The sequence below is a fragment of the Pantherophis guttatus genome, chromosome 1 (assembly GCF_059756535.1).
Source record: "Pantherophis guttatus breed Tessera chromosome 1, ASM5975653v1, whole genome shotgun sequence".
NCBI classification, from domain to species: domain Eukaryota; kingdom Metazoa; phylum Chordata; class Lepidosauria; order Squamata; family Colubridae; genus Pantherophis; species Pantherophis guttatus.
This window is the reverse complement of record NC_142063.1, coordinates 314,047,002-314,055,741: the sequence shown is the minus strand read 5'-3', so window position 1 is coordinate 314,055,741 and position 8,740 is coordinate 314,047,002.

The window sequence follows — 8,740 nt, the reverse complement described above, 5'->3', positions numbered from 1 at the left end:
AAAGAAAGAATTGGAAACTGAAAAACAGTATAAACTCCCTCTGCTTAACAATTCATCATTTGTTTTCTGTTAGGCCAGTAAAAATATTCAGTTTGGATTTGGAGTTTGTAAAAATACATTTCAGTAATTCTGTTTTCCTGGAACTCTACTGAATTAGATCTCATTCAAAGCTTATGTTTGAATTTTATGGATACATTTAAGGGCAAAGAAGACAACTTTGATTACCATCTCACTGGGCTAAATTTGGAAAATTGGAGCTTGAAGAAGAAGGATGACATGGGATAGGAGCAGAGAAATTAGAGATGCCATCCAACCTGAGCACAAGGATAAATATATTAAGCAGGACTGCATTCTGATTCAACTTAATTTGTTATAACCATATCCTTCCAAACTGTATTGCAAGAACATCGTTAATTACAATACCTATAATTATAGGTAGGCATGCTATTATGTATATACAGTATGAGAGTTCACTGCCCATCACTCCTTTGTTCACGAATTTGCTGTTGTCCATCCTTCAAACAGTTTAGTTAATAAGATGGCTTCATTGTATATCATGTTACGCTCATTTGCTTTTCAGATTTATGACTGAAATTCTTTGTTGTTATGATAGAGATACCTATGCTTAACTGTGAATATGATATAGTCATTTCTGTAACTGAAAATTATAGCTTTTTGCTGCATCTATAATTATAAGCCTGCCATAAATCTATTAAAACATTATTCCACTAAACCAACTTCAAGAATGCAGTATTATTGTATTAAATTAGAAAGTGCTGCTGAAGAAACAGGAGTTGCTTACCCATCACTCAAAAAATATTAACTGATCTCTTTGCCCTTGATTTATTACTTAAGCGTTCAGCCCAGCACAAGAAGAAAAAGCATCCCTTGAGTCTCATAGCCCATGTAAACGGCAACAGGAGGCTTCCATAAAATATCCTTGCAGAAGAGCGATATGGCCTCTGAGAGGGGAGGACAGTCACTTCAAATCATTTATCACAGCATTAATCAAGCCTGCAAGAGTTTTCTATTGTGAGCCAAACTCTGTCAGCTTGAAATATTGAGTGAGAAAAATTTTAAAGGCTCTGCAAAATGTATGTCTAGCTCAGGGGACAAAATATTTTTTTAAAAAAAAAATTGCTTTCTGACTGAACAAAGGAAAAAAGAAAAGATCCCATTGTTGCAATCAGAGCAAAGATCCATAACAATAAGCAGGGACAAATGCTTGTGATTTAACAATATATATATATATATATATATATATATATATATATATATATATATATATATATATATATATATATATATATATATATATATATATAGTTATATATATAGTTATATATATAGTTATATATATAGTTATATATATAGTTATATATAGTTACATATAGTTATATATAGTTATATATAGTTATATATAGTTATATATAGTTATATATATATATATATATATATAGTTATATATATATATATATATATATATACCTGAGAAAACAAATATATATATATATATATATATTGTGAGTGTGTGTGTGTGTGTGTAATTATGACCATTGAAAGCTCAAAAGTATACAGGAGGAGAGTTGCTGCTTTAAGACAAAAACATTATGTCTGGTGTTGCTGTTATCTATTAAGAACCCTTTGGAGGGAAAATTGTTGACCTGGTGTTAGAGTGCCAACTTTGCAACACTCTAGAACCGTGATGGCAAACCTATGGAACACATGCCCAAAGTGGCACATGAAGCCATGTCGCACGAAATGCGCAGCCTTGTCTGTTTGTCTGGCGTGCATGCATGCGCAGCAGTCAGCTGTCCTTCATGCACATAGAAGTGCCAAAAACTGGTGCATACGTGTGCGCCAGCCAGCTGATTGTCAGGTGCACATGTGCACCAGAACCTGGAAGTTCGGCTTTTCCAGAGCCCGATCCTTTCGCGCGCGTGGCAGTGCTGAAAACCAGCCTGCACATGTGCACTGGACAGCTGATCATCAGGCGCGCATGCATGCTAGAACCTGGAAGTTTAGCTTTTCCGGAGTGTGGCCCCGATGAGCCTGTCCGTGGATGCACAACGTTTCCACGCAACCTTTTTGGCACTCGGTGCTCTAGAGGAAGTGAATTATTTAGATTCAACCCCAGATGTGAGGCAGAGTCAACATAGGTCACTTTCTTGAATTAACTTTGTTAAAACCTGGATGGAGTAATACACCCCTTCTGTTATTATTGAACCTCTTGGCATCTTTTGATACCATTGACTATAGTGCCTTTAGATTAGATTGCCTGCAGGGATTAGGAATAGAAGTCATTGTTTAAGATAGTTCTGCTCCTTTCTCACTGGACAATTTCAATCTCTTCTTGTGGCCCTTGATGTATAAGAGGTCTAGGGCTCAATGCTATCTTCATTACTTTTTAACATATTAGCAGGATGCTGATGTTACACAATTATATATTGCTATCCCTAGGCCATGAAGAAAATGTTAATGATGTCTGGTGTCTAGAGACTGTTAATTTCTGGATGGGACAGAAGTTGAACCCAAATAAACTGGAGTTGCTGTGGAGAAGTTGCTATGGTGCTGCTAAAGTTGTTTTTGTTGATGGGCAAACATTACCTGTCAGAGAGCAAGTCTGGGACTTAGAGATCTTTGTGAATTCATTGCCCCTGTTTGGACAGTAAGTGGAAATTGTAGCTAGAGGAACCCGTACTCAACTTTGGCTGATGCACAAGTTGCAGTTCAAATGCTCATCACCATTCAGTTAGATTTATGTAATGTGCTCTGTCTGGAACTACATTTAAAGACTACTGTACTCAGAAACTTAGGTTGGTCCAAAACTGAAGTGCTCTATTATTTGTTTGTTTGTTTGCTTGCTTGCTTGCTTCTTGGAGCTGAGAACATATAAAATAGACTCTGTAAACAGACACTTTTTTTGGCTGACCTTTAACTTTTTGTTATTTGCTAGTTTCTTTTCAATTAATATATTTAAATATGGAGGTTTAAAATTGTTTCTATTATATTCTGTGTAAGCTGTTGACTATCATTTAACTTCAGCACGGTAATTTGTTACAATTTATATCCACTCTAGTCTAAACACAGCACTAAGTGGATTACAAAATAATACAACAAATAGCAAAGCAAAGCAAAACAGCAGCACCCAGAAGTACAAACAACAGCATCTCAATCCGTTACCAGTCTATACTTAGCACCAATCTACTCCCACGTCCCTCTGATATAGCCAGGTATTAATGGTTTTCTGAACAAAGCAATAGGATGAGAGCAGGGGTGAAATCCAGCAGGTTCTGACAGGTTCTGGAGAACCGGTAGCGGAAATTTTGAGTAGTTTGGAGAACCAGCAAATACCACCTCTGGCTGGCCCCAGAGTGGGGTGGGAATGCAGATTTTGGAATATCCTTCCCCTGGAGTGGGGTGGAAATGGAGATTTTGCAGTATCCTTCCCCTGCCACGCCCACCAAGCCACACCCACCAAGCCATGCCCACAGAACCGGTAGTAAAAAAATTTGAATTCCACCATTTGGAAAGGTAATCTGAATCTGAGAGAAATGCTAAAGAGACATAAAGAGAGAAAATCAATCTCTTATTGAATGGACATAAGCTACTGGGAGAAGATAGTTCCACAGATATTTACATCCTAAATTAACAGGACTTTAATGGTGACAAACACCAAATTGAATCACACCTAGGAGTAAACTGGTTAACATTGCTGCTCTTGCTGTACGGGATTACATGGGAGAATTTAGAGGCTCCCATCATTATATGAGCCTGAATCATATAAAGTGAGGTTTCCACGTGGTCCTGAAAGGCAGCCTAATATTCAATACATTGTAGTACCCCAAATGAGAGATGATGAAAGAATGAGTGATTGTGAACAGGGCCTGCCAATCAAGGAAAAGCTGTATATCTGATGACAAATTCTTATTCAAAGTCTTGCATAGATTGTTCCTGAGTAGATTTGTTACATTATTTTTTTCTATAAGAACTTCATCTGGAAAAAGGCTGTTCCCAAGAAGACACAACATAGATAACATAATTGTTTCAAAGTCCTCTTGCAGTTCCTCAAAAATTGTATTGCTGTTTATTCTCAGTTCTTAAAGATTATAAACATAGATCTTCATTTTCTTATCTTGAGGATTGAAGGCAATCACTAGGTGTTTACCACTTTGTGACTTTGAAGATGTCTAACTTCTTTGAAGCTGTTAATAGGCAATTTCTGAATATGGTTAGCAAGGGAAGTGTTCAATGTTAGCGGGGTTTTTTTTGTTTTTGTTTTTGAAAAGGCTCTATTTTTGGCTCTAGCAATTATGGTGAATTCCCACATCTTACAATCCCCTCCCCCACATCACTCCTACCCAGGAGATCGCTATCTTGCAGTCTCCTTGAAAGAAGCAACCAAAAGGAGAACAGCTTGGGTTTCCTACATCCTCTCTTTATCCAGAGAAGATCAAAGGACCCAATCTATACATTGGCTCCCTATTCATGGCCACTAAAGCTCCACTTTTCATAAAATCATCATCTTCAGTCTGCCATCTTCCTATTTGATCCAGGAAAAGCTGTAATTAGTGTAATAGCTATGCAAAGAATCTTCTAATTACAGTTGCCACATGCTCTTCAGGAAGGAGCTGTGAGACCAAGCATATCTCAAGTTACAAAACCAGTTTAGCTTGCAGTAGTGCAACCTTATCCAAGACCAAAGATGGAACATCCTTGGCATAAAAGAGTTTCCAAAGATATTTCTATTCTGTCTGGTTGGGATTAAATCATCTGTTCCAAAATCCTCTAGTCATAAAGATAAAATCACCTCCACTTCAGCCTGAGATTAAGATAAACAATTGTCAGCTCTTCGAGATAGGTAAGTTTAAAAAAAAACCAGGCATGGCAGATGTTTAGGAATGTTGTTTATTGTTTTAGGGTAGAATAACAAAATCTTAAAAGCCTGTTAGATTTTCTACTGCCTTGTCTTATAGCAACAAAATCAGATCTTTCTTATCCTTTCCTAAGGTCTGAGTAATCTTTTCCAAAAGCTCTCCTTAATGGTTTGCTCATTTTTTCCCTATTGCCAAGGCCCAGTCTGCATTCCTTCATGACTAGTACTGAGCATTATCTGCAAATGATGATACTGAAACCTGTGCTAGGCAATGATTTCCCTGTCGCTTCATACAAGTGTAGGACAATTGCACATCCATTGTCCCAATCTCACCACAGGACATTCACAAGAGTGATTGATATGGTACTGGTACCATACCCTGCCTGAAGTCTGCCTGGAGAGGATCCAAATAATGTGTTTCCTCCAGGTCTCTTCATAATTGTAGAACAACCAACAATAGATGGAAATAGCAGATATCAATTCATTAATTACAGCATCTAACTATACATGCGAAAGGGTCCAAACAATTAGAGATAGAAAATTATATAGTACTCTTTTCTCCAAAGAAAATAGATTAGTTAAATCCCATTAGTTCTTATCTGTTTTTGAGAAGAATAACAACTTGCAATCCATTTTATAACTTCTTTAATAACAAAGACATTGTAATAATATTAAATAGGAATTACCAATAAATTTTATTAACAGTCTTCTTTGCATTTCCTGAAATAAGAACAGCAGGATTCATCTTTCTGTTATTTCAAACTAATGCACTAATAAACTCAAAAACTCAGCTCCCTGTCACAATTATAAAATTGTGCTTGATGAAAAAATGTATCAAGCTATAGCTGCCTACAGGAGTCAGTTAACAAATATTCTAAAGAACATTTTATATATCCATTTATATTTTAATATTTATATATCCATTAATGAAAGAGGCCAATCATCAACATAGTGGATTTTTAAAAAAATTGATTTAAGAGTTAGAGTAAAGGATATTTCATTAAGGAAAGCTAGAATAATGCCACATGTAAAAATTTAAGAGCCAAAGCACCTCTATATTCTTTGTAAAAAATTTCATAGGGAAACTATGAAACCGTATTTTCTCATTGTAGTGGAGAGGATGAACTGTATCTGTCACAAAGGCTGACAAAAGACTCCCAGATTCCTCCCTGGGATCTTCACACTCAAACAGCCTCCACAGGACATCTAAGCTACCTGCTTTTGCTCCAGGCACATGAATTCCACCTAGGCAGGTACTTCAATCTCCATTTGGTCATTCATTCTTGAACAGAAAAGAGAGACAGTCCCCTCCCATGAAATCTAAATGAAGAAACCGCTCTTCTCCAGAAATACATTTTTAAATACATGGCTCCAGCTTTCCTGGAGCAAAGAAAGGATTTTTATTTTTTAAGATAGGCAATAAAGCAAATGCATTGGGAAACAGATGAGATCTGCATGCAAAAACGAGCAATCATTAACCTGAGCAAATACAGAGATGAGGAGAGAGTGCAGAGGCAAAAATAAGGCTGTAGTATTTGAGCAAAAGTAGCAGTGAAAAGAAATAACATGCCCTGAGATGAGCCTTTTATTTCTGTCGTTGTCATTATTAGTAGTATTAATTAAATTCACTCCCAGTGATTCTGGGTGGCTGATACAATGATGAATACTGTTTATTCCTTCTTTTCCAGTAGCCCATGTACATTTTAGCATGGTTTCAAATTGATAGCATATTCCCCAATTAAACATTGTATGCAGATTATAACAACAAATTGTGACAGATTTACTGTAGGCATTTGAAGGAAGTGATTTTATTCTCACCATGGAACTATAATAAATAACAATGAAATACATACATATCATATGGTAGTCTTTTGGTATTGATTTAATAGCCTACTTAGAACTTTATCAGAACTCCACATTTTTGTCTTTTGTTTCCTTTCTGAGCGAACTGGCAAAATTCACAAGAGTTTTATCAGAAATACAAGAGTAAAGTCCATTTTTTGTGATATATCAACAAGCTACTAATATTGTTACTAGGAATCTGCTGAATCCTCATAAGACAAAGAGCCTTAAGCAGTTCAGAATGTGGCATCCAGAAAAGCAAAATAATTTGATAATGGCAAAATAAAGTCTCATAAAACATATATAGTCACATGCTATCCCCCTCCAATTGTATTTATTAATTTATAAACTATTGACTTTCATAAAGATTTGTGGAGGTATGTAAAGAACAGCAGCAATAAAAAAAAAACACAATAATCCATCAAATCTAAACCAACTAACCCAAAGTGACACTTGTACCATCAACTGCATACGCACTGAAGAACAATAGAATTTTCAACTTGAAGGAGGGTTAGGGTCATTTCTTATCTCGGCAGCCAAATTCTTCCAAGGAACAGGAACCTCCAGCAAGAAGGAATCCACTGAGAAGTCTGCCTATTTACTTCTCCTACTTGCCCCTTTTCTACCATGATGAGCCGTGATGGCACAGTGGTTAGACTGCAGTGCTGCAAGCTATTTCTGTTGACTGCCAGCTGTCAACAGTTCAGCAATTCTCACCAGCTCAAGGTTGACTCATCCTTCCATCCTTCCAAGGTTGGTAAAATGAGGACCCCGATTGTTGGGGGCAATACTCTGACTCTGTAAACCCTGTGAAGCAGTATATAACTCTAAGTGCTATTGCTAAGTGCTATGATCAGGAAGAGATCAATAATGCTCTCTTTCCATTCTTGGCCAGGTTTGAGTGAACATTATGGAATCCAAAGTTCTTCAAAGCTAGGAACTTCTGGTGGATGCTGTGGGCAATCACAAAGACTCCCTTCTCTAATACTATTAGGATACATTTTGTCGGCACTTGTAGAGGAGAATGAGAGGAACTCTCTGCTGGAGCACTGGTTCAAACCAATGAGGATTAGAATCAATTGAGGGACATCAAGTGGACTCTTGATCTTAGCCAAGGAAATCTTGTTGCCTCCATGTTCCAAATTGCTTCAGTGAAATCAATCTACAATGATTCACACTGCTTAAAGAGAAAAAAAGAGAAAGATTTTAATATATAAATTCAGTATGAATTTCTAAAACTGTTTTGTATGATTATGATCAGTAGTTCTGTCAACATTTGTAAATAATCTGATTTGGATTATATGAAACTACCCAGTTCATAATGCATCCAAGCATTACAAATCAAATTTAATTTCCATAACAGGTTCTTTCCAAGTACTCTTTCTCTTGCTCAGAATATAAAATTAAATTCAGTCCATGTGTGATTTACAGTCATGTTTCCAAGTACTTTTCTACCATAGTAGTTGGCATTAAATGTATGAATCTCAGAAGAACTAAAATAAGGCACATTAGCAAGTGTATATTAACATGACTTTGAAGAGAACTTTCATCAGGGAACAAACACTGAACTAATTCCAAATGGGGCAGGAGAGTTTGCCAATCATCTGTTGTTAGGAGGCATTTATAAAAAACAAGATAGAATACATTTTTAGAGTCCATTGAATAATATCAGTATGAATAGACATATTGGGACCAGAATACCAGATGTTATAAGAGATAAACTACTATTTTCATTGAATTATTAAAGGAAAGTGAGTAGAGATTACAAAAGAAAAGTGGAAATTTTAGTTTAAATTCTAATATGCTGAGCTACAAGGGTCAGTGATGAGGGCTATGGAGAATTGTAGTGCACCTGGAAGGCTCACTTCCCACTCCATCAGATTCCACACTTTGCTTCTACCAATTGGCTTTGTCTTTTTGACTCTTGTGTTCTTTGCCTGGTAAGCCTAGCCTTAAAATTAATTTTTGATTTTTCTTTTGAATATCTTGTTTTTGATGTTGTTGTTGCATTCATTGTAGACA